Genomic DNA, 27,553 nt, shown 5'->3' with positions numbered 1-27,553 from the left:
CCCGCAAATGGTTCATTGCTATAAGAAAAGGTTTATTTTGGCTTTTCTCTCCCTGTACCTGGCTAGCCATTCACCCCTTTCCCCACAGGCGTGGTGGAATGTCTGGGGATCCATGTTTTCCTCCCCTTTGCATTTACAATACAATGCCAAGGGCTATCCTGGTCATGCCAATCACACAGTACAGAGACTATTTCTCACAAATTCTCTGCGCACCTTAACTCAAATTAATAAAATGTTCTTCAAGCCTCCCAAAATATTAATATTAATTCTGTAGCTTTTGGTACTTTACAACACCTGCGGGTGAGGTGGCGCAGTGGTTCCTCATTCAGGAATGCAGTCATTAAATTCCTGAAGTGTTTCTTTGTCAAGGAGGTGGTGATAGCTTCAGGGTCACCAGGAGAATTTATGAGTTTGTTTTGTAGAAGGAAAGAATGTGTTCAGATGAGCTGCGAACAGCAACTGACCGGACAATAATCATGAAAATGATTAATACATACTGGCTGCGTGCAGGCCTGCACATAGCTCCTGTTATTTGCCCCCTTTCTTCCCCTTTAAAACTCTTCTACTTAATCTGCAACTTTGGAGGTGGTCTTTGTACATTAATTAGTCTGCTGTCTTTCCAGACTGCTGGCTTCCTGAATAAAACAATTATCTTGCCTGACCAGGCGGTGGTACAGTGGATAGAGCGTTGGACTGGGATGTGGAAGGACACAGGTTCGGGACCCCGAGGTCTCCAGCTTGAGCGCAGGCTCATCTGGCTTGAGCAAAAAGCTCACCAGCTTGGACCCAGGGTCGCTGGCTCCAGCAAGGGGTTACTCAGTCTGCTGAAAGCCCGCGGTCAAGGCACATATGAGGAAGCAATCAATGAACAACTAAGAAGTCACAACGTGCAACTAAAAACTAATGATTGATGCTTCTCATCTCTCCGTTCCTGTCTATCCCTCTCTCTGACTCTCTGTCTCTAAACAAAACAAAACAATTATCTTTTCTACTCAATAATTGTTTCTCAGTATTGGTTTTGGAGCAGTGACCAACTGAATTTGAGGGTTTTTTTTTTTGTTTTGTTTTTTGTATTTTTCTGAAGCTGGAAACCGGGAGAGACAGTCAGACAGACTCCCACATGCGCCCGACGGGGATCCACCTGGCACGCCCACCAGGGGGCGAAGCTCTGCCCACCAGGGGGTGATGCTCTGCCCCTCTGGGGCGTCTCTCTGTTGCGACCAGAGCCACTCTAGCGCCTGGGGCAGAGGTCATGGAGCCATCCCCAGTGCCCGGGCCATCTTTGCTCGAATGGAGCCTCGGCTGCGGGAGGGGAAGAGAGAGACAGAGAGGAAGGAGAGAGGGAAGGGTGGAGAAGCAGATGGGCGCTTCTCCTTTGTGCCCTGGCCGGGAATCGAACCCGGGACTTCTGCATGCCAGGCCGACGCTTTACCACTGAGCCAACCGGCCAGGGCCTGAACTTGAGTTTTTTGGTAACACTTTGAGTGTGTGCCAGTTTTCTTAGTGGAGTGCAGAAGAAGGCATCCTTTAAGTTTCGTACAGAGAACCATTGAGTTTGGGGAGGAATTTGTCTCAAGATAGTATAAGTGTTTGATACTACAGAATATATAGGAATAACAACCTCATTGATTGCCCTTAAATCTTGAACTAAGGCCTGACCTGTGGTGGTGCAGTGGATAAAGGGTCGACCTAGAAATGCTGAGGTTGCCGGTTCGAAACCCTGGGCTTTCCTGGTCAAGGCACATATGGGAGTTGATGCTTCCAGCTCCTCCCCTCGTCTCTCTCTCCTCTCTCTCTCTGTCTCTCTCTTTCCTCTAAAATGAATAAATAAAAATAAAAAAAAAATCTTGAACTAATCTATAGGTTCCATCCTTTTTTTTTTAGCAGATGAGAGTATTACAGGGAGAATTGCAAGATACTAGTAATCCATTACTGAGGCATGTAGTAATGATTTTTTAAAAAAATTTATTTATTTTTTACAGAGACAGAGAGTGAGTCAGAGAGAGAGATAGACAGGGACAGACAGACAGGAACGGAGAGAGATGAGAAGCATCAATCATTAGTTTTTCGTTGCGTGTTCCAACACCTTAGTTGTTCATTGATTGCCCTCTTATGTGCCTTGACCGCAGGCCTTCAGCAGATCTAGTAACCCCTTGCTAGAGCCAGTGACCTTGGATTCAAACTGGTGGGCTTTTGCTCAAACCAGGTGAGCCTGCGCTCAAGTTGGTGACCTCAGGGTCTCGAACCTGGGTCCTCTGCACCCCAGTTCGATGCTCTATCCACTGCGCTACTGCCTAGTCAGGTTAGTAATGATTTTTTGTTTCCCTTCCCTGGCCTCTAAAGTAATGGGTTATTGTCTTCTATTAGGAAAATTGGTTGGATCTTTTAAATTGATTGTAAATGGTTCACCTTTAAGGGCTTGACCAGGAATTTCTGTTGCCCAAAATTGAGAATTAAGTGTTTTTCATTTTTATAACTTTTAGTTGACTTTCTTTTAAGCTTAGTTTTTTTGTTGTTTGTTTTTTTACAGAGAGAGAGAGAGAGAGTCAGAGAGAGGAATAGACAGGGACAGACAGACAGGAAATGGAGAGATGAGAAGCATCAATCATTAGTTTTTCTTTGCGCGATGCAACACTTTAATTGTTCATTGATTGCTTTCTCATATGTGCCTTGACCACGGGCCTTCAGCAGACTGAGTAATGCCTTGCTTGAGCCAGCGACCTTGGGTTCAAGCTGGTGAGCTTTTGCTCAAACCAGATGAGCCCTCACTCAAGCTGGTGACCTCGGGGTTTCGAACCTGGGTCTTTTGCATCCCAGTCTGACACTCTATCCACTGCGCCACCTCCCAGTCTGGCTTAGTTGACTTTCCTTTAATGAATGCCATAATAGGCACAGGTTCTACGGTGTCTGTTGAGAAAATTACTTGAATCTTAACTTTACTTAAAATATTTCTGTCTAACAATGCAGTAGGGCACTGTTCTAGAACTAAAAATTGATGTGCAAAGGTGGCTTCCCCCTCTTAGAGGCAGTGTAGAAGTAGAGTAAAATGTTTTGTTTGGCTTATGGTATCTACTCCTTGTTTGATATTGTGATCAGAAGAGAGAGGTCTCCGATTGGAGGTTAACACAGAGAAGGCAGCTCCTGTGTCTAAAAGAAAATTAAATAGGCCTTTCTGCCACTTGAAGGGTTACTTACCCTTGGCTCTATCCCTTTTATGAAGATGTTCCTAGTGGCAACTGTCTGGAGTGTAGGGCCCCACCAGTTCAAGGCCATGGCACCCAAGGATGCCGACCTGGGGTCCCTTCGGTCCTTGGGACAGTCCCTCTTCCAATGGCCGTTTGACACAAGGACATGGTGTTCTGGGAGGCTTTGTCCCAATACATTTCTGCTTCTGGTGACCAGGATTTCCGCATTTTTGACAGTAGCCAGAGTGAGTGCCCTTGGGTTTTCCCTTTTGTGGACCCTGAGGCTGTTATCCCTGTAGAGCAGTTACCAATTGAGCCTGGCTTTCTTCCACATGTTTTTCCTTTTCTAGGGTTCTCTCCTTATCATCTTGATCTCTATTATAGAACACTGAGAAAAATCTAGGGTCGATTGAGTCATAAATTTGTCCTTTACTATTATCATTCCACAGGAACCGTAGGATTTAGGTTAGTATGTTTGATTAGAGCCTCCCCCAGCCTTTCTTTCTTTTTTTTTTTTTAATTTTTTCTTTATTTTTTCTTTATTCATTTTAGACAGGAGAGGGAGAGACACAGAGAGAGAGAAGGGGGGAGGAGCTGGAAGCATCAACTCCTGTATGTGCCTTGACCAGGCAAGCCCAGGGTTTCGAACTGGCAACCTCAGCATTTCCAGGTCGACGCTTTATCCACTGTGCCACCACAGGTCAGGCCCCGCAGCCTTTCTAAAAAGGCTATTGGGTTTTCCTGAGGCCCTTGGTTAATGGCTGCTAGTTTATTATAAACAGTTTTTTTCTTTCCTTTTGAGAATTTTTCATTCCCTGTAAGAGACAGAAAGGCATGTGATCCCTTGACCATATTCCATCTTCTGTGTTATAATTCTAATGAGGGACTCTATAGGGAACTGCCTCAGTTCCTGGTGGGTAATTATCACTTTGTAGGTATAAACTCATTAGCATCAAGTATTGCCTTTCCCTTAATGTTTTGCCTTCAGAAGTTGTTAAAGCATCCTAGAGGACTAGATTAATGTTCTTTTAAGACAGATCAAAGATTAAGGTTATTCTTTTTCTATTTATTTATAAATTTATTGGAATCTTTTTTTGTTTCTTCAGACAGAGAGAGGGACAGATAGGGACAGACAGACAGGAAGGGAGAGAGATAAGAAGCATCAATTCTTCGTTGCAGCACCTTAATTGTTCATTTATTACTTTCTCATATGTGCCTTGACTGGGGGCAACAGCAGACCAAGTGACCCCTTGCTCAAGCCCGCAACCTTGGGCTCAAGCCAGCGACCGTGGGATCATGTCTAGGATCCCATGATCAACCTGGTGACCCCGTGCTCAAGCCACTGACCCTGTTCTTAATCTGGATGAGCCCTCTCTCAAGCCGGCAACCTTGGGTTTTGAACCTGGGTCCTCAGTATCCCTGGCTGACACTCTATCTACAGTGCCACTGCCAGGTCAGGCCTTAAGGATGCATCCCAGAGTTGTATTTTTTGATATTGAGTCTTAGTTTCCTAATTTTATTAGAATAGAGGAGATTATGGGAAAGATTGAGTGTCCCTCGATTTTTCCCCCATGTTTTATAAACCCTCTGGATTGGGTAGTCCCTGGCAGACATGGTTTTCAGGAATCCTTAATCCTAGCCCTTCACCTTGTGGGCTACCCTCACATCTCTATTCTTACAATGGTAATCTACCTTTTTGACCTTCTTTTCCAGCTTTTCTGCTGCCCTTTATTTTTTTTATATAAGGTTTTATTTGTTGACTTTATTTAGAGAGAGAAGATAGAAGGGGTAGGAGGAGGAGCAGAAAGCATCAACTGATAGTAGTTGCCTCCTGTATATGCCTTAACTCGCCAATTCTGGGGTTTGTAACTGTCAACTCCAGCATTTTCCAGGTTGATGCTTTTTTCACAGCACTGCCACAGGTCAGGCTCTGCAGGCCTTTAAAAAGGAATTAACTCCTTCAGATGCATAATAGTCATAAGCAAATGATAGCCCTGCTAATGGTTAACTTCTTTTCCTTACAGATTCCTTGCTGAAATAAAAATTATAAAAATTTTATTCTTATTACTCAGTGTAAGAAAGGAAATGTCTGTGCTTTCTGCATTGTCTTTAGATTAATTCAGTTTTGCGGAGGTTTTTTTAAAAATTATTATTTTTCAATTAGTTTAATACAAATCTTCCTGGCCCTGGCTTCTCTGCTACCAAGCTGAGGCGTGTGCATGGGACTAGCAGGCTGCAGCTGCCTGGCCCTTGATGTGCACTCATAGGTGATTGTTGCTAGGCAACAGTGTAAAGCTGCTCAAAGCTGGCACTGAGGGAGATTCTGGATTTAAATTTGAAAGTAGCCTCACCTGTGGTGGCACAATTGCTAATGCATAAACCTCGTTCAAAACCTGGGGCTTGTCTGGTAAAGGCACATATGAGAAGCAACTACTGTACTATGAGTTGATGCTTCCTGTACCTTCCTCCACCTCCTTTCTCTCTGTCCTTTCTCTGAAATCAATAAATAAAAATCTTAAAAAAAAAAAAAATTGAGCCTGACCTGTGGTGGTGCATTGACCTAGAAGGCTGAGGTTGCTGATTTGAAACCCAGGGCTAGCCTGGAGTTGATGCTTCTTGCTCTTCCCCCCCTTCCCCCCCCCCCTGTGTGTCTTTCCTCTCACTAAAATGAATAATAAAAATTTTTTAAAAAGGTTGAGTATAGGATGTCATCCTAATTTAAAACCTAAATAAATAAAAAAATAAATTTGAAACTGTTTGAATTAGGAGAGAAAATAGTAACCAGAAAACTCACGAGCAGTAACGGGCAAGTGGGGAAACCCCAGTACCTGCCCCTGCTTAGGGAGAGGAGGAAATTCTTAATTCTTACTATGAGCTATTGCTCCTCTGGCCTACCTGGCGTGCCAAGAAATGTCTGTTAATGGCCTTTGGCCAATGTTTGTCCTGGTAATTCCGATATAGGCAAACTAAAGAGGGAATTTCCTAATCCAATCGTAGGTGATCTCCGAAATATATGAGGTCCCTGTCGAGGTCTCCTGTCTGCAGCCTGACAGATGGAACAAAACTCCTACTTACACATTCTACAAGGTGGGTGTAAGTACAGATAAAGCTGCCAAAAGCCAAATGGGGAGGAGAGGTGCAGCAGCAATTCAGTGCCCGATTTATGGCTTAAACTTATTTTTTGGAGGTCATGTTCCACAGATAGAAAGACTAATGGATTTAGTGTGATGGAACTAAGTGTGCTGTTTGTGAGCGGGACTCCCAGGGGTCATTACATTCCTTACTCTCTTATGTGTTTTGTTGTCTCTCCCTAATGTCTAAAACACCCAGGGTGGCTGGGGGCACTGGATGGATCAATCCTTTTGTTTGCATCTCCAGATGAGCCAAAGTAATTAATTACAAGTGAAATGGAAGTCCCTATGAGGCCCCTACACGTCTCAGGAATAATCTCAGACACTCTGCTAGGCTCTCAGGTGAAAATGTCCGTACCTGGGTCTGACCTGTGGTGGCACAGTGGATAACGCGTTGACCTGGAAATGCTGAGGTCGCCGGTTTGAAACCCTGGGCTTGCCTGGTCAAGGCACATATGGGAGTTGATGCTTCCAGCTCCTCCCCCCCCCTCTTCCTCTCTCCTCTTTAAAAAAAAATGAATAAAGAAAAAAAAAAAAAGAAAATGTCCATACCTGGACCATAGAAAGGAAGTGCCTCTTCAATCTTTGGACCCCAAACGAACTCAAGCACTCATTATAAAATTATTATTTCTGTCAGTGAACACAGTCCTGCATATAAAGTCCAATACTTCTGCTATAATTCACCTCTCTGGTTCACAGAAAAGGATGAACAGAAGCAGAAAAGTCCCTGGAAGAGATTAAATTTATTGTGATCCGAGGCCTGGCACCAGAAAGATGTCAGTGAACGCAACCATGTGTACAAAGTCTGTGATCCAAGTCACAGAACCAGAAAGATGTCACCAGAGAAATCCCAGGTCAAGGGGACTTCTCCCTCCTCGGTTATTGTCAGGTTTATGAGAATGAATTCAGGGGAGAAGCTGGGTGCAGTGTTTAAGCAAAGCAAGCAGTTTGTTAAGCAAAGCTATGCACTTGGCACAAGGCACAAGCGAGCAAACTCAGCTAGTCTGAGCTCACTGCCTGTTGAGGTCTTAGGAGTTATATATATTCTTATCTTCAAGGCTTTGTTTCCCTGTTGTCAGAACTAACATACAGGGTTTCAAGCCTCCCCTTCCCTGACATTGGGACTAACATACAGGGTTTGGAGACTCTATGAACATCGGTGATTTTGTTTTGACAGACCTTAAGACTCCTAACTTCTTCTTTCAATGGGTGAGATAAACCCCCTTTTGTCCTCCCTTTTCCCGCCCTGGCAACTGTCTACCCTACCTAATGATTTCAGTTTTGTTTTCAGTATTTAGTAGTTTAAGATATTATGCATTAATGGTAACACACTTCTTGTTGAATATAGAGTATGTTTTCTAGGTATGCATGAATGCTCACAACATAGTAAGTTTTGACAATGTTTAAATATGTAATGTTAAGCTTAGTTTAAAAATGGTAAAGCTGGTAAACATGTTCTTTGCCACTTGCTTAAAATATGAAAGAAGTGTGAATGTGTTTGGTGTATTGCTGAAATTAAAGAAGACCTAAATAAATGCAAAGACATACTGTGTTCATGGATTGGGAGATTTAATATTGCTAAAATGAGAATACTACCCAAAACGATCGGTTCAATGCAATACTTACCAGAATTTCAATGACCTTTTTTTGGGGTAAAAATAAACAAACCTAGTCTAAAATTCATATGAAATATCAAGAGACCCATATTATCAAAAACAATTTTTTGTGTGTGACAGAGACAGGGACAGACAGGAAGGAGAGAGATGAGAAGCAGCTCCTTAGTTGTTCATTGATTGCTTTCTCATGTCTGCCTTCACCGATGGGCTACAGCAGTGATTTTCAACCTTGTTTGAGCTACAGCACATTTTTAACATTTACAAAAAACTGGGGCACACCACCTATCAAAATGACACTCTAACACAGTACATATTATATATATAGTTAATAATATAGTTTCTAAATGTATTTATGCTCACTTAGTGTGAAACCTGGGCCTGTTTTGATGAACACAAAAGGGATATCCTGGCAGGAATGGTAGAAAGACACACACGAAGCTCTTCTTCAACAGTTCTCAGTCTCTCTCTGTTTTTAGTTTTTATCGCAGTCAAGCTTGAGAAGCTCAGCTCACATAGATATGTGGTTGAAAACAGGAGCAATGTCAAAATAGCTTTGTTGGCCAGAATGGGGAACTCCTTGGCAACAGATAATCAAAAACTCCAAAGGAAGATCAGCAAACTTTAGCTTTAAAATTAGATAACATTGTGATGCATTGTATATCACCCTCTGCGGGGGCCTCTTTTAAAAAGAAAAAGGTCAAATATCTATATACACCATCAGGATAGACATAACCAGCTGAGGCTGAGGCTTCATCTAGTGGTGACAACATTTACCTCCAGTCCTGACCAGGATTAGATATCGGGACCATGGGGAGGAGTAGCAGCTTCAACTACTCGCCATGGGTACACAATGACAAGTGCGCGGCATCCCGGGCAGGACCTTCCTGGGTGTGGATGAGAGGCGGCCTACTATTGGTTCATCGCTAGTGGTCGGGATGAATCCTAGAAGGTGATTGGTCAGTGAGCATCCCTGTGCCTCCACTCTTCCTGTCGCTGATAGCTGGAGGGATTGTGAGGGGAAATGTTTATGTTCGATGGAGGTGGCTGGCGGCGGGCTGGATAAATAGCCTCCGCAGGCCGTAGTTTGGGGACCCATGTTTAATTTCCCCATGGCACACATGACCATGTCTCACGGCACACTGGTTGAAAAACACTGGGCTACAGCATAGTGAGTGATCCCTTGCTCACGCCAGTGACCTTGGGCTTCAAGCCAGCGACCCTACGCTCAAGCTGTTGAGCCTGTGCTCAAGCCGATGAGCCCTCACTCAAGCTCACGACCTCAGGGTTTCAAACGTGGGTCCTCTGTGTCTCAGTCCGATGCTCTATCCACTGCGCCACCACCTGGTCAGGCCAGAAAGTCTTTGAAACAGCTATAGAACTATGCTACAAGAAGTGAGGACCAACACAGATAATCCAGGTCCATACACATAATGAAAGTGCTGAAAACTAAAGAGGAAAAAATATTCTGAAATACAACTAGAGAAATATGACATGTTATTTTTATGGTATCAATGATTCAAATGAGTAGACTTATTAGAAACCATGGAGGAAAGAATGAATTGGTATGACATACTTAAATAACTGAAATAAAAGAACAATTCTATATCCACTGAAATTGTCTTCCAGAGAATTTTCTGTAGTAGACCTACTCTATAAAAGAATTGTTAAAGATTTTTTTTCAGACATGAGAGTGATACCACAAGGAAACCTAGAATATCGGAAATAAAAGCAGCATTGAAAATGATAAATATAGTAGACACAATGGGTTATTTCTCTATTTTAGTTTTCAAAATTTATTTGGTGCTTTAGAAGAAATTGCAGTGTTATATGATGGATTTTGTAGTAGTATATGTAGATCTAATACAGTACATATGAATCTCCCAGCATGGAGAAAATGTGTGAGTCTGCTCCACAAACATTTTTTCTCACAGTTTTGGAGGCTGGACAGTCCCATGATAAAGGCCCTAGTGAGCCTTCTTTCTGGCTTGTAAATGGCCTCCTTCTCATTGTGTTCTCACATGACAGATAGAGAAAGTGAAAGCTGTAGTCTCTCTTCCACTTATTAAAGGACATGACTCCATCATTTGGGCCCCACCTTGAAACTTCATCCAAATCAGGTTACCTCTCAAAGGTCCATCTGCAAATACCAACACACTTAGAGGGTAAGGGCTTCAAAACATTAATTCTGAGGGGACAAAGTCCATAAAAGAGTAAAGGACTCTGTATATGTGTATACTAAGTTACACTTAAAGCGGTAAAATAGTGATTCTAAGAATATAAGACATTAAATATGTATATTGTAATCCTTAAATCAACCACCAAAAATAAGTATTCAAAGAGATGGTGTCCTAAATACAATAGATAAATTCAAATCAAATACAAAAAAAAAGCTCAAATAACCTCCAATAATTGGAATGGGAAAATGGAATGAAAAATAGGACGTACAAAAAGAACTCATAACAAAATTGTAAACCTACACGCAAACATTTCAATAATTACATTAACTAAGATATGAACACAATAATTAAAACTCATAGGTGGTCATGTGTACAGAATAACATAACCCAAGTATGTGCTATTTATAAGAAACTCACTTCAAATAAATTATAAAGGTAGAATAAAAGATGATGGAAAGTAAAACTTGCAAGGAGTATTTAAAAGAAAGCTGGAGTGCTATATAATATTCAATATTGTCTTCAGACCAAAGAAAATTACATAGGATAAAGAGGGATATTACATAATGACAGCAGGGCCATTTCTTTTAGAAAATACACAATTTAGAAAGCTATATGCATCTTAACAATAGAACTTTGGCCCTGGTCCATTGGCTTTGTGGTAGAGCGTTGGTTGGTGTGTGGATGTCCCAGGTTCAATTCGTGGTCAGGACACACAGGAGAAGTGCCCATCTGCTTTTCCAACCCTCCCCCTCTCACCCCCACATTCCCCTTCCCGCAGCCATGGCTCTATTGGAGTGAGTTGGCCCTCAGCGCTGAGGATGGCTTCATGGCCTCTGCCTCAGGTGCTAAGAGCTTGGTTGGAGCGACGGACCTATGCTCCAGATGGGCAGAGCATCACCCCCTAGTGGGCTAGTCAAGGCGCATGCGGAAGTCTGTCTCTCTGCCTCCCCACCTCACTGAATAAAACAATACAACCCCCCCCCCCCAAATAGATCTTCAGTATTCATGACAAAATACCTATGGATAAAACTTGAAGAAATGAATAATGTTATAATTATAGTTGAGGGTTTGGCACTCATCTCTCAATCATCGATAGAATAGAGACTCAAAATTTGCAAGACTATATAAAAACTAAATGATACTACCAAGTATTAGTAACAATTTTTTTTTCCATTATACCCCCAGGAACTGAGGCAGTGTTTTAAGAGGTCACCTCACTCAGGCATTTACTTGTTTTCTTCTGTGCTAATTAAAAAGATTATTACTAGCTGACTCATCGGGTATGAAAACATAGCATTCAGTTTTTATGATGGCACAAGTGCCCCCTGTAACTGGATGTCACAGGAACAGTAGAAATTGAGGTTAGAAATACAAATATTTAGTAAAAATCTGAGTCTTCTTCTATGATAATTGCGCTTATAGCCTGTACCTCACCCTTGGGTATGACCCAACCACACCCACAGATTTCATAGGTCATAATATTGTTTTATTTTAGTTCAGAGTATTTCCTAGTTTACTTTGAGACTTCTTTGAGCCATGGCTTATTTAAAAGTATGTTGTTAAATTTCCAAATGTTTGGAGATTTCTGTCTATTCTTTTTGTTGTTGATTTCTTGTCCAATTCCATTACGATCAGAGAACATAATTTGTAATGATTTCAAATCTTTACATTTCTTATGATTTGTTTTATGATCCTGAATATGGTCTATCCTGTTAAATTTAACAAGTGCCATTTATAAGAATATGTATTTGTTCATGTTCAGTCTAGTGTTCTATAAAGGTCACTATCTAAATGGACAACAGCACCTCTCAGATCATACATAAGGGAAACCTCGGCCAGAGGTCAAATAACTGTTTAACATATATTTAGATAAAAAAACATGATCTGCATTTAATGGTTGATACCAAGCTCTATACAACTATATAAAATACTTTCTCAAATAGTTCAAAAATGATTTTTTTTTTATTAAGTGAGAGGCGGGGAGGCAGAGAGACAAGACTCTAGCACCCCAACCAGAATCCACCTGGCAAACCCCCTACCGTGTGTTGCTCTGCCTATCTGGGGCCACTACTCCATTGCTCAGCAACCAAACTATTTTAGTGCCTGAGGCAAGGCCATGGTGCCATCCTCAGCACCTGGGGCCAACTTGCTCAAACCATTAGAGCCATGGCTGCAGAAGAAGAGAGAGAGAAGGGCGAGAGGTAGAGAAACATATGGTCGCTTCTCCTGTGTGCCCTGACTGGGAATCAAACCCGGACTTCCACACACCAGGTCAACACTCTACTGCTGAGCCAACCAGCCAAGGCCTCAAAAATGATTTGAAAATACTAAAGAGAATGTTAAAAAAAATTTTTCTTATATTTTATATTTGAAGAAAAACTTGAAGGTATATATACGCTAATAAATCATTGAGTGTGTTTTGTCTATAGTAGTTTCATAATGAATATATTAGCCATTGATAATAAACAGTCACTATTTGAATTTTCTTTTTTTGAAGGTAAATAAACTCCTTGAAAAGATAGTATTTAAATCTTATGTTTCAGTTCTGTGTTATTTCTGGTAGAAACATTATGGAGGTGTTTTAGGTAACCCTTTCAAACTTAACGTTATTATGGGTCTAATTGTCATTTACTGAAGTTTCTTTGAGTGAATAATTGTTGGAATGATATTAAAGCAAGAAATAAGTTTTATAGAACTTCACAGTGAAACTCACAGTTGATTGTCGACTTTGTAGGTATTTTGTTAAAATTTTGTAATGAACAACATTTAAGGAGCTTAATGTAAAGTTAAGAGAAATTGTGATATTACTCAACAAGGATTCTACTGTAGATTTTATCTCTATCAAACAAATGGAAAAGAACACATTACAGTTAAACTTGAACGGTACAGCCTGCCTTGTTTCAATAAAGGTCTAAGATACTGGAAACTGATTTGTATGTTTTCTTCTCAGTTTTTTGATGAGAAGTTACTGCCTCATCTTAATTTATAAGCAAAATCTAGAAAAGTTGCAAGAAATATTAGTGTTTTGCGATTTTTATAAAAACAGTACAGAAAATATTGCTGTTGATTTTGATGAAGAAAATTACTTTTGTATAGTTTACTTCAGTCTAAGGAAAGTGTGAACAATTTTTTTTTTTTTTTTTTTTTTTTTTGACCAGAGTAACAGGCTTTATTGAAAGGAAGAAAGGAAGGAACCTGCCGGGCACTTCTCCCGGGGTGAAGAGCACCGGTTACAGACTAGGGGTAAGTTATATAGTGTTTGGGAGAGACTGAGGGGACACTGAGGCAAAAGTCCTGGTATGTCCAGAATGCTCCTCTTTGGGAGGCTTTGAGCATGTGGGTGTTGAATCAAAAGTCCTGGTATGTCTGGAGCCCCTCCTTGGGGCGGCTTCTCAGCTTTTTGGAATTCCTCTGTCTCAGGGGTGATAGTCCAGCAAGGGTGAGGTCTGACAGACAAGCGGAACATCAAGAGGGCAGTTTGGAATACACATATCTATCAATTCTCAAATCTGTGGTTACATATAAAAGAAAGGCCATTATTAATTTTATAATATATGGTGAGGGGTAATGAGGAGAAAGAGGAGAATAAAATTGGAAAATTATTGCTTCTTCTGGAGAGAACTCAAGAAGGGAACCTTGCCAAGCCAAGTCCCTCATCCAGTTAAGGAGGTCGTCAATTTTTCATGCTGTAAGGTCTGAACCAGGCGATGTCTCTGAAAACCTGAGTGAGGAAGTAAAAAAATTTTGCGAGGTAATAATTGTTAGTTGCTTGCTGTGAGTGCCAAGTGGACAGAGTGACATGGTGATACATGGTCTCCTGGTTGAACCTCATGAGACATGCTGGTCTGGTTCCTCGAATGGGAGGACATGTGGAGATTTATAGAGACAGGGAACCTATTTGCTATTTCCCTCGTGAAGTTCTCCTTGGTATTGGCAATAGGAGTGTAGGTGCATTTGATTGTAGGTAATCCTAGAGATTTCTCTCATCCAGGCCTTCTCGTGTCCCTCTTTCCACAGCAGAGGTGTGTCCCTTGATGGGGCCGGGAAGCCTGGCAGGCTTCAGTTCAATGACCTTTTTTCCACTCTTGAAGTAGGGCCCTCATGGAATTCTATGAAGCCCCTTAGGGCGCTGGAGCCAAAGGCTGGTATTTCCTGACTTCTTTTGGGCCTTATTTACCTTTTCTGTTACTTTTTTGGTCATTATAGACATTAAAAGCCATGCTCAGAAGATCTCATTGAGGGGCTTGACTAAGAGCAAAATTGGGAATTCAGTGTTTAAAGAAGCCTATTAGACCGAGGAAAGAAAAGATTTGATCTGTGGTGGTAGGTGGTTAGAGACTGTGGAAGGTCTGAGTTTGATCTAGGGTTCGAGACTTCAGGTGGTGGGGGTTAAGGCGATGCCTAGATAGACTAGTGACTGAGAATAAAGTTGAGCCTTAGCAGAGAAGACACGATATCACTTCATAGCTAGGAAGTTAAGAAGGGTGGCGGTCTGTCTCCTTGAGGCAGGCAGAGAGGGGCTGCAGAGGAGTAGGTCATCTATTGATATATATTGTAAGAGAGGACTAGTTTTGAGATTGCATGCTGTTAAATCCTGAGCTAGTTGCCTGCCGAAACAGGTGTGGGCTGTTTCTGATCCCCTGGGGTAAGACAATCCAGGTAAATTGCTGGGCTGCATTAGTGTCTGGGTAAAGGCAAACAGAAAGTAAGAGTCAGGGTGTAGCAGGGGTCTCAAACTTGGGCCCGCGGGCCGCATGCAGCCCTCCCACCAATTTTGTGTGGCCCGCAGACTGGCCCGCAGACTAATCCACGAAGTTTGATTAGTCTGCGGGCCGCACAAAATTGGTGGGCGGGCCGCGAGTTTGAGACCCCTGGTGTAGAGGAATGGTAAAGAAGGCATTCTTGAGGTCTAGGACGTTGAAGTGAGTGGTGTTTGAGAAAATGGGTGACAGTAACTTATAGAGATTAGGGACTACTGGATGGAAGGGAATTACTGCCTCATTGATTAGGTGTAAGGCTTGTACGAGGCAATAAGCCCCTGAAGGTTTTCGAACAGGAAGGATGGGGGTATTGCAGGGAGTGTCTGTGTGGATGAGTAAACCTGGTTTAAGAGGTGGGTAATTATTGGTTTAAGGCCTTAGAAACAGACACTGTTACACATTAAACAAAGACTTCACATATTATGAATTAAGAAATTTAAATGAGTGCACTTTACTTGTTTCAATTAAAATTATACTAGAGGTATTTTCTGACAAAGAGACAAGACAGATTACTTACTCACATAGCTTAATATACAATTCTGCTTTTTAAAGTTTTTCTAGATGGCAGGGAGTTGCCAGCATAGAGGGGAGGAAGAGAGAAAGCAGACGACGGATGGACAGCATGAATAGCTGGATGGAAAGTAGGAGGGTCAGAATCTGCAGAAAGAGGAGGAGGAGGGTAAAGTACTGGTGTGGCGCCACGTGGTCAGAGGAGTCAAAAAGATTTCGAGTTCTGAGGAGAGGGGAGAGGGGCGAGGAGGAAAGAGGCACAGACACAGTTTGTAAGGAGGGGTCAGAGAAGAGACAGACAGAACTGCAGTTTGTAAGGAGGGAAGAGAGGTCAGAGATGAGACAGGCACCGCAGCCAGAGCCACAGCTTCTAAGGAGGGGGGAGAGGACGAAGAACACAGTGGGGAAGGGAGAGACCCCCGGCCAGCAGGGGAGGAGAAAGAGAGACTGGTGAATGAGAAAACAGGATTTAGTGAAGGGAGGGGGCTTTCTGGAGGGAAGTTACTCCAGCAAAAAAGATTTGCTGAGGGACTAGATAGGGGTCCTGAGAGAGAGGTGCCTGGGGGTCAGGCAGGAGGGAGAGAGTTGGGAGTTCGCGGAGAAGGAAAGATTAGGAGCAGAGGTTTTAGGTGAGGTTTCTTTGGCCAAAACAGCCTGCATGTAGAACAGAAGGCACAGAAATTAAGGACAGAAGAGAAGGGAGAAGAAAAGCCTGCACGTAAGGAATTTCTAATGCCCTCCCCGTTTGGTGGCAGAAATTGGCAAGATTTCTTAGGATATTGTAATCCAGGGGTCCCCAAACTACGGCCCGCATGCGGCACCCTGAGGCCATTTATCTGGCCCCCACCATACTTCCGGAAGGGGCACCTCTTTCATTGGTGGTCAGTGAGAGGAGCATAGTCCCCATTGAAATACTGGTCAGTTTGTTGATTTAAATATTCTTGTTCTTTATTTTAAATATTGTATTTGTTCCCGTTTTGTTTTTTTACTTTAAAATAAGATATGTGCAGTGTGCATAAGGATTTGTTTATAGTTTTTTTATAGTCCGGCCCTCCAATGGTCTGAGTGACAGTGAACTGGCCCCCTGTGTAAAAAGTTTGGGGACCCCTGTTGAAATCGAATGTCCCGTTTTCAGGCCAATGAGAGTCATTGTCTAGTTTGTACTGAGGCCATGCCGCATTACAGAAGAAAATGAGTTTTTGGCTTAAGAACAGAGAGGCCTAATTTAGTGAGGTTTTTTATGAGACATCCTAGAGGGGTTTGGTCGGAAGGCTTAGACTCTGAAGAGCCCATAGTGGAGACAGGTGAGCAAGAGGGGGCGTCCCCGCCTTTTGTCACTGTCCCAAGAGGAGAGAATCTCCGTGTGGGGGAGTTGTCCCTGATAGAGGTAGTCACCACCTGTCAGGGAGCCCCGAGAACGAGAAGTCAGAGAGTGGAGAGGTTTGGCTAGGTGCCTAGTCTTCCGTGCAGTCCACTGAGACTGAAAGTCAAACCCCTCAAAACGTGAGGCGTGTCAGAGAAAACCGTCAGACCAGGAAGGGGTGTTTTTAGAGAGAAATTTAGAAGCCAACCGGGGAAGGAGAAGGAAGAAACTCCTTACCTTTCTGGTCCAGCAGGGGTTCAGGACAGGGTTAGACTGCTGGCCAATCCACCTACAATTACACGTCCAAACAGAATCAGGGAGTAAGCCCGGGACAAGCTGCCGCTGCCAATTGCTTCCCTGGTTGTAAGTTTGGACGGCAAGAGGGATGGTCCAGGCAGTTAGTACCCTTTCCCGAGTTTTGGCACTGAATGTTGGAATCCATGGGAGTCCAAAAGACCAGAGTAACAGGCTTTATTGAAAGGAAGAAAGGAACCCTGCCGACCACTTCTCCGGGGGAGAAGAGCCAATGTGAACGATTTTGAAGACTTATAATACCAAGATTTGGTGAAAATGTGGGAGTGTCTGGAACTCTTCTACACTGCCCTTTGGAATGCAGATATGACAGCTACATTGGAAAGTTTTTAATATAAAATTAAAATCTACCTATTTTAAAGCCCAATTATTCCATTTTTTGAATTTTACCTAAGGGAAATGAAAATTAAAGTCCACAACAAGACTTGTATACAACATAGATTTATTTACTATAGTAAAAAAGTACTATCAAGTCAAATAGTCATAAATATAGGAATGTATAAGTAACATGTTATATCCATACATGAATATTCCCCACTAATATAACGAAATGATCATTTAACAATATGGATGAATCTTAGAATCTTTACCCAATAAAAAATACATTATATAGTTCCATTCATATAAAATTCTAGAGAATGCAAACATCTCTAGTAATTTAAAGTAGACCAGCAATTACCTGAGTCTTGGAAAGGAATATAAAGGGGCATAAGAAATTTGGGGAAGTAATGGAAATGCTATATACAGTATCTTGATTGGGGTTGTGGTTTCACAGGTGTTTAAAAGCCATCAAATTGTGTACTTAAATTTTTTTTTTTTTAATTCATTTTAGAGAGGAGAGAGTGAGAGAGAGAGAGAAAGGGGGGAGGAGCTGGAAGCATCAACTACCATATGTGCCTTTGTTATATAAGTTCAGGCTTTTGAATTGGCGACCTCAGCGTTCCAGGTCGACGCTTTATCCCCTGCGCCACCACAGGTCAGGCCAAATTGTGTACTTTAAATGATATATTTTATTGTACCTAAATTATACCTTAGTAAATAGAAAGGGTAGCCTGACCAGGTGGTGGCGCAGTGGATAGAGCGTCGGACTAGGATGCAGAGGACCCAGGTTCGAAACCCCGAGGTCGCCAGCTTGAGCGCGGGCTCATCTGGTTTGAGCAAAGCTCACCAGCTTGGACCTAAGGTCGCTGGCTCAAACAAGGGGTTACTCGGCTGTAGCCCCACGGTCAAGGCACATATGAGAAAGCAATCAATGAACAACTAAGGTGTCGCAATGAAAACTTAAGATTGATGCTTCTCATCTCTCTCTGTTCCTGTCTGTCTGTCCCTATTTATCCCTCTCTCTGACTCTCTCTCTCTCTGTAAAAAAAAAAAAAAAAAAGGTAAAAGAAATTAGGAGCATTCTAAAGAAAGTGGGAATTATTGTTGCTAGGCAAAGATGATTCAATACAATAGAAGTTCCTTTAAAATAAACCAAAGTCACAGAAAAGGGAATATACTAAAAACCATAATTTAAAAATTTTCCATAATATGAAGAAATTTGAAATCAAATATTGCACAATGTTGAGGGAGGTCAACAAGGCATGACCGCCAGTTGGTGAGCTGGACCTAGGCAGTTGGAGGATCCTCTCCCTCCCCTTTTTAGAATGTGCATTCTGCTGGCCTTCCCCATTCCCAGAAGCTGCCCCAAAGGATGCATCCTTAGATAGAAATACAGTGTTATGACTATCTGTACAGTACACATGAATCAACCCAGTTAAGGCCTTTATATAAACTTTTAAGATTTGGCAAGGTGGTGCAGATTTGGACAAGCTAATGCTTGTCCAGTGGTTGCATAAAACAAACATCATAAACAAGTCTTGTTGCTCATTAAAACTGTTATTTACCAATCTGTAGTGAGCTGCCTCTTTCTTGGATCTCTCCGTGCCATCTCTTCCTGTGGGAGCCAGTTTCAGAGTATATACTTGGGAAGCTTCTGGCCAGTTTGCACCAACTGGTGAACCATTCAGGAGACCAAAGATGAGCTTTGGGAAAGGCATACCCAAGGAGGAAAATCTCATGTTGGCCATCAACCTACATGTGGGGATTGTTGGCTTGTATGTTAGATGCATATGGATCACCTTATGAGTATGGGGATGCCCTAGAAACACCAGCTTCTTTAATGGGCTTGTTTGAGGGTGTGATGAGGTACTACAGAACTGTAAAACTTAGTATTGGCAATGCCATTTTAAAGAGGAAGTCAGGCTTCTTGTCCCCTTCTTTCTTTAGAGAATGTAGGGAGAAGTATAGTATATGTGATCAAGTCTATATAACTAGCTTCAGGGCTATTTTGCACACACACGATTTGGGTTAGATATACCCCGTGTAAATCATGCAGCCGGCTTATTAATAAATCTAAAAATTCTTCTGTATCCTGCCTTGGTGTCTCTACATAAACCCGCGGAATTAAGGTATGCTATTTTACAACAGAGGAACTGTGTACCACACTGGCATAGGTGAAACAAATGGTGCTCTGTACTCTGGGCCCTTTGGATGGACAGCAATATCCAACTAAAGGCTAGAATACAAGCTCAAAAGTTGGAATGAAACCAGAAAATATCCATGTTCATGCTACCTGTCACCACTCGGACAAATAAGTAGAGACAAGGATTGAATCTTTGTGGGCATTTTATTCACATGGCTGGTGATCTTAGAAAATAGGGTTCTTCTATACCCAAAAACAATCTTAGTACCTTGCCTCAGACAACCTTTTAAGGGAATGAAAGTGATAGGTAAGGGGTTTGGAATTCAGGGAGAAGTTAATTAGGTAAAAGTTGCAGTCCAGGGATTCTTCTAGCATTTCTTCATCTGCTGACCAGTAATTCTTTACCTATGTCCTTGTCAGTGGGCCTTCCAAGGACTTAGATACTATCTTGCTTGTGGTTCTCTTAGGCCTGGGGCACAAAGGTGGATTACTCACAGCTTTATGAAGTCACATAAGCCTATTCACGTATCTAGCTCCTGGAATAAAGCTTTTTACTTGTAATCATTAATCCTATTAATTATAACTTAAAAAAAAACTATTACTAAAGAAAGCTAAGTTTCTAACTCTTGAGTTCCATCATTCCTCACTGTTAGTTTTATCTATCTTATTTCCATAAGATTCTTTTTTTATATGTATTTTTTATGAGTTTATTTGTTTTAGAAACGGTAAAGAGATAGAGACAGAACGGGGGTGTGGTGGGGAAGAGGTGCAGGACCATCAACTCCCATATGTGCCTTGACCAGGCATGCCCAGGGTTTCGAAACAATGACTTCAGCATTCCAGGTCAATGCTGTATCTATTGCGACACCACAGGCCAGGCTCTATAAGGTTAGTTTTATATGGAAATAATTATTTTGCTGCTTTTCTGGGCCTGGAGCTGAAACACAACCGAGGACTAGATGTTATTCTTAGGAGGGGTAAATGCTTAAGAACTATTCTCTGACCCCTTGGTTCAGTCCCTTGCTAAGGAGGTCTAACCCTCATGACCAGCAGTATACTAGTGGAGGAAGGGTTACCGTTGGGGCGAGGTCCTTGTTTTCCTTGTTTTCCCTGTTTTGCCCATTGCTAGGCACCTAGGGCTTTCTGCCCTGGTGGCCTTCTGTGCCTGGCTGATAGCCCTTACTCTGCTCATGTCTGTCTAACTGCTTACCACAGGAAACTGAATAAGGACTTGTGGTTGCCCACTATTCTGCTAGCTTTGGGGCTGGAGAGCAGGATAATAAACTTGAGACCTTATTGTGCTGTTTGTAAAGCTAAGAGAGCACAAGATGTTGCAGATTAAGGTCTCTGTGCTGGTGACAAAACCTGATTAAAATGCTAAGAGGTGGAATCTTTTAGAAAGTGATGAGAATGAAGAGGAGGATATGGTGATTGTTCAGGAAATGGACAAAACTCCCCATGCCCTCCAACTCCTAATACAAAGGGAAATTTTAAATATCAATTACCTCAAACTGCCTAGAAATTTTACATTCTTTCTGTCCTTGAAGTTGTAAATTTTATCATGTCTTTCAGTTGTAAACATCCCGGGAGATAACCAAAACATTGCCCACTGGGACTAGAGATAAGAAGGGGGAGCTTTTAAAAATACAGACTTGTAGAAGTTTCTTGACCTAAATCTAGTCCTCAGCCTCTATAAGATCACTAGTGTCAGTAAAAAGCTTTACCCTTGTGAGTTCGGTACCTGATCGATGGCTCAAGTTTTGGAATGAAAGGTTTCTGTTTGTTGTGCCTGTCTGTACGTTTACGAATGCTTCTGTATGTATGTTGTTTATATTTTACAAATTGCTACCTCTGGCAGGTATTTCCAAAGTTGATTTGTAAAAGAGCTAAAGTTTTTTTTTATTCTTCCTTTTTCCTTTTTTTGTACAAAACTGGAAATAGAATGTATTTTCTGAAAAGGAAAGGTATGAAGAACATGTTTCTTTGTTTTTTGTTAAGGACAAAGAGAAAAGGATTTTGTCATAAAGTAAAACAATTGTTCCAAGATTTAAAAAAAGGATTTGATAATAGGTGAATGAATATGGAAAGTTGCAGAAGGTTTATGGGAAAGAAATATTAAGAAATTTTGTGTTAAGCTATGATTGTAATGCATTTATTTGAGTTAAAATGAAAAAGTAGTACAGTTTTAATACCAAAAGTATACTGGTACAAAATTAGAATTTGGTTTTCTCTGTGAAAAGGTGTAAAGCCAGCAGTCAGGGCCACTATCAAAGCAGCCTTCTGGCCCATGCAGGTTCGCATTGGATTCGGACAGTCGGTAAAGAAACCATGGAGCCAAAAACTGGTGGGCCATAGCCTTTAATCCTACCTTGCACCCGGCGGGCAAGTAAAAACACACACTGGGCTCCAAAACCCAGTCACACTCAGTGCTCACAAAGCCACTGACTTATCCGAGTTTCCTAGAATCAAAGGTTTCTAGCTCACCAGCCTTATTCTCCTCAGTTCCCCATCTCCTTCCTTATCCCAGATACAAACTCTACACAAACTGGCATCTCACTCAGCACTCCACCATCTTGGCTGCTTCTCCTGGCCTCCTCCACGTGGCCTTTCTCTGCTCTCCTCTGCTCTCTCTTCTAATGATAATCTCAGGAACCAAGAGCCAAGTCCCGTTCTGCCTCCATTTTATAGTGTAGAAATCCAAACCCTTAATCCAATATACATAATAGGGAAGTCTCTAATACAAAGTCACTTCTCTGAGGCATGATTGGATTGTACCGCCCCACATCAAAAAGGGTGGGAAAGGCTTAATCCCAAAACCAAGCCTCAGGCTACAACGATTCTCAACACACATTAATATCACCTGGGCAACGGCCTCTTTAACAAAAGTGAGCAAAATACATTTTATCTGCCCAACAAAAGGACAATTATTTTTTTAGTGTTTTGGTCCCCTCTTAATAAGTAATTGTAAACAAAGCCTGTCTCTCTGCCTCCCTGCTTCTCACTTCAGGAAAATACAAAAAAAAAAAAAAAAAGAAAGAAAAAGAAAGAAAGAAAAACTATTATAGGTACTGGGTTAAGTGGTAGTCTCTTGACTTCTAGGTTTTTCCTAATGTGAAATGTCTGCACCATGAGAAAGCTGGGACAAGGGGGAGAAGTAACGGTTCTAGTGTTCTTTGCCCACCACACCTGGGTAGAATGAATCTCCATCCTATTAATAGGATCTGGGTGAAGAAAGGAGCCCTTGGACTCTTGACTGTACTCACAAAAAATTTAGTCTTTTCAACTTGGAATTAGAAGTGCCACGAAATGCTGACAGTTGCCACTCCAAGTGAGATATAGTATGTGTTGATTGGGAGCTATACCCAGACCTTACATACTTCATAAAAAGTTACTTAATATGGATCATAAATGTAATGTAAAATATGAAACTGTAGAACTTTTAGAAAATAACATAGAAGACTGTTGGAATCCATGGGAGTCCGAAAGACCAGAGTAACAGGCTTTATTGAAAGGAAGAAAGGAACCCTGCCATCCTGCCGGCCACTTCTCTTGGGGAGAAGAGCACTGGTTACAGACTAGAGGGGAGTTACATAGTGTTTGGGAGAGCCTGAGGGGATACTGAGGCAAAAGTCCTGGTATGTCCGGAATGCTCCTCCTTGAGGGGCTTTGAGCATGTGGGTGTTGAATCAAAAGTCCTGGTATGTCCGGAGCCCCTCCTTGGGGCAGCTTGTCAGCTTTTTGGAATTCCTCTGTCTCAGGGGCAATAGTCCAGTAAGGGTGAGGTCTGACAGATAAGCGGAACATCAAGAGGGCAGTTTGGAATACACATGTCTATCAAAGACAACCCAGGTGACCTTGGGTTTGCCAATGGTTTTTAAAACTTTTGGCAGTTTTAAAAATTCAATTCATTAGGTTGATGTAAGGCCAGTAGTCACGGCCCTCACAGCAATACAGGTGCAGGTTCACATTAGATTTTGACAGATGGTAAAGAAACAGCAGAGCCAAAAACTGGTGGGTCATTCCTTTATTCTAGCCTCACAACCAGCTGGCGAGTAAACACAAACACATGAAGGCTCCAAAACCCACTCTCACGTTCTCCGGTTCCACAACTAGGAGAATCTTCTCCGGTTTTTCCTAGAATCAAAGGCTCCCCCACCAGGTTAAGTCACCTCTGCTTCCCCATCTGCCAACATGGCTTCTTACTCTGCACAAACTGGCTTCTCTTTCAGTGCCCTTCCATCTTTGTTGCTTCTCCTCAGCACACTTCCTCCCTGCCCTCACTCTGCAAAAACATGGCTTCCCTCTTCCTTCTTTTTCTCTCCAAACTTTTTGGTGCAAAAACCCCTCCTCCAGCACAGATTAGCATAATAAAGCCCCTTCCAGGCAGGAAGGTAATTAGTAGTTTCACCTGGCAGCGGCCATTCATGTGGGCAATGGCCATTTTTAACAATAAAAGTGAGCAAAATCAAATAACACAAATTTTACAAATTTATTTGCCCAATAGTTGACATTAATTAATAAAATTATACAGGTTTTCAAGTGTATAGTTCTGTAATACAGCATCTGTATATTACATTGTGTTTACCACCCAAAGTCAAATCTCCTTTCATCACTATATATTTGACCCCTTTATCCTTTATTGCCTTCCCACTCTGTTCCCTCTGGTAACCACCATACTATTTTATTATCTGTGTCTATGAGTTCTGTTTTATTGTGACAATTTAAAAAAAATATAACACCAAAGACATGATCCATGAGAGAAAGAAGTGATAAATTGGACTTCATTAACATTAAAAATGTCTGCTCTACAAACGACATTGTCAAGAGAGTGAGAAGTCAAGCCAAAGACTGACTTTATATATAAAAGATATAAAATGATGCTCATATTCATATGTCATTAAGATGCAGATTAAAACAACAATGAGAAACCACTAAACTATTAGAATGGCTAAAATCCTAAATATTAGCAATACTAGGTGCTGTCAAGAATGTGGAGAAAGAAGAATTCTCATTCCTTACTGGTGGCAATGCAAAATGTTGGTCAACTTGGAAGGATTTGACAGTTTCCTACAAAAGGAAATGTAGACTTACCATACCATCCAGCAGTAACAGTTCTAGGTATTTATCCAACTTAGTGTAAACATATGAGTGCACAAAACCTATGTATGAATATTTATATTGCCAAAAATTTGAAGTAACCAAAGATGTCCTTTAATAACTGAATGGATGACTTGTGGTCCATCAGAAAAATGGATCATTCAGGAGAAAAAATGAGCTATCAAGTCATGAAGAGACAAAAAGGAAGTTTAAACTTATACTGCTAAGAAAAAGAAGCTACTCTGTTAGTATATTTTATGAATTAGATTGTAGTTTTTATGTGCAATTGAAAGGAATATAAATCCTGCTGCTGGGTGTAGTGTTTTGCAAATGTCAGATATGACCAAGTTGATTGTAGTGTTGTTCATATCTATTATTAAATTGTCAGCTAATCCATTCTTTTTTTTTTCCAAAGACAGGCAGAGAGAGGGATAGATAGGGACAGACAGGAATGGAGAGAGATGAGAAGCATCAATCATCGGTTTTTTTCGTTGTGGCACTTTAGTTGTTCATTGATTGCTTTCTCATATGTGCCTTGACCATGGCCCTTCAGCAGACCGAGTAACCCCTTGCTCAAGCCAGCGACCTTGGATCCAAGCTGGTGAGCTTTGTTCAAACCAGATGAGCCCGAGCTCAAATTGGTGACCTCAGGGTCTCGAACCTAGGTCCTCTGCTTCCCAGTCCAGTGCTCTATTCACTGCGCCACCGCCTGTTCAGTCTCTATTAATTCTTAAGAGTAAAAGTGTTGAGGCCCTGGCTGGTTGGCTCGGTGGTAGAGCATCGGCCTGGCGTGCAGGAGTCCCGGGTTCGATTCCTGGCCAGGGCACACAGGAGAAGCGCCCATCTGCTTCTCCACCCCTCCCCCTCTCCTTCCTCTCTCTCTCCTCCCCTCCTGCAGCCAGGGCTCCGTTGGAGCAAAGTTGGCCCAGGTGCTGAGGATGGTTCCTTGGCCTCTGCCTCAGGCTGTATAATGGCTCTGGTTGCAACAGAGCAGCGCCCCAGATGGGCGGAGCATCGCCCCCTGGTGGGCATGCTGGGTGGATCCCGGTCAGGCGCATTCGGGAGTCTGTCTGACTGCCTCCCCGTTTCCAACTTCAGAAAAATGCAAAAAAAAAAAAGAGAGAGAGAGTAAAGTGTTGAGGCCCTGGCCAGTGGCTTTGATTCTCCATCAGGGCACACAGGAGAAGCGACCATTTGCTTCTCTCTTCCTTCCCCTCCTGCAGCCAATGGCTCAGTTAGTTCAAGTGCCCCTGTCAGCCTCAAGTGGTACAAATAGCTCAGTTGATTTGAGCATTGGCCCCAGACAGGGTTGCCAGGTGGATCCCACTTGGCACGCATGTGGAAATCTGTCTATCTCCCCTCTCAGTTAAAAAAAAAAAAAGTAAAGTTTTGAAACCTAAATAATAGTGGATTTGTCTGTGTTTCCTTTCAGTTCTGTCAGTTTTTCCTTCAGGTATTAATACTTTTTTGTCATTTGTCCTCTATTATTATGTAATACTGCTCATTATCCTGACAATATTCTTCTAAAGTCTACTCTTTTTATATTAATATAACCATTCTAACTTTCTTTTGATTAGTGTTTGTATTATAAAATTTATCTATATTTTTATTTAAAGTTAGTTTCTGGTATAAGGAATGTGGTTGGATCTCAAGGAGGATTTGAATAACTATTTAGTATTTTTTATGACTATACAAACATTATTTTTTTTAGTCAGCTGTGGTGGTATATTTTTTTTAAGAAGTTGTTTCCTCTAAATTTTTAATCCTATTGGCATAAATTTTTCATAGCGTTTCCTATTTATTTATTTATTTATTTTAACAAGAGACAGAAACAGAGGGAGAGACAGACAAAGGGACAGACAGACAGGAAGGGAGAGAAATGAGAAGCATTAATTCTTTGTTTTGGCACCTTAATTGTTCATTGATTGCTCTCATGTGCCTTGACCAAGTTGCTACAGCAAACTGAGTGACCCCTGTTAGCCAATGACCTCAAGCCAGTCACCGTGGGTTCATGTCTATGATACCACGCTCAAGCAGGCGACCTCAGGGTTTTCAACCTGGGTCCTTTGTGTCCCAGTCTGACTATCTATCCACTGCACCACTGCCTGGTCAGGCCTATTTCCTAATTTTTTAAATGCCTGTATTTTTTCCCCCTTTTCTAATATTATCTCTATGTACCTTTTATTTATTTATTTTTAGAGAGAAAGAAAAGAGAAGGAAGGTAGGAGCAGGAAGTGTCAACTCCCATGTGTTCCTGATCAGGCAAGCCTGGGGTTCAGAACCAGAGACCTCAGTGTTCCAGGTCAATGCTTTATATACTGGGCCACCACAGGTCAGGCAATTCTATTAGTTTTATGAGAGAAACAAATATGTGCTTTATTTTTTTTTGTTAATATTTTTAATTTTTCCATTGATTTGAGAGAGAGAGAGAGAAAAGCACCAACTCGTTTTTCCACTTATCTGTTTCATTTAGTTCTGCACTCATTGATTGTTTCTCTGTGCCCTGAACAGGGATTGAACCTGCAGCCTTGGTGTGGGGTGGGGGGACACTATCCACCCAACTACTCAGCCAGGGCCAATGTGGAGTTTTCTTGATCTTTCTTTACTGTGTCTTTGTTTTTTATTTTATGAATTGATGCTTTTACCTTTAATACCTCCTTCATTCTTCAATCTTTGGTGGTGGTTTGTTTTGTTCTGTTTTGCCTATTCTTCGTATTATATCCTTAGCTTGGATAATTAGGACAATAAATTTTACTCTTTTCTTTTCTAATATTAGTAATTAAAGCTGTAAACTTTAATCAAAGCATGTTTCTCCTTGTCTCACAGGTTTTTATCTGTAGTATTTTCAGTATCATTACATTTTAAGTATTTTATGTTAAGATATCCCCATGATTTTTTTTTTTAACAGACAGAGTCAGAGGGATAGATAGGGACAGAC

At 41.7% G+C, this 27,553-nt stretch overlaps 1 pseudogene; it reads left to right on the top strand.

Annotated features, from left to right (window-relative positions):
- Positions 1-27,553, top strand: part of LOC136385685 (CCHC-type zinc finger nucleic acid binding protein pseudogene) — a 119,837-nt pseudogene that overhangs the window by 30,133 nt on the left and 62,151 nt on the right.

Source organism: Saccopteryx leptura, chromosome X, assembly GCF_036850995.1.
Source record: "Saccopteryx leptura isolate mSacLep1 chromosome X, mSacLep1_pri_phased_curated, whole genome shotgun sequence".
NCBI classification, from domain to species: domain Eukaryota; kingdom Metazoa; phylum Chordata; class Mammalia; order Chiroptera; family Emballonuridae; genus Saccopteryx; species Saccopteryx leptura.
This window is presented reverse-complemented; position numbering and strand designations above follow the sequence as displayed.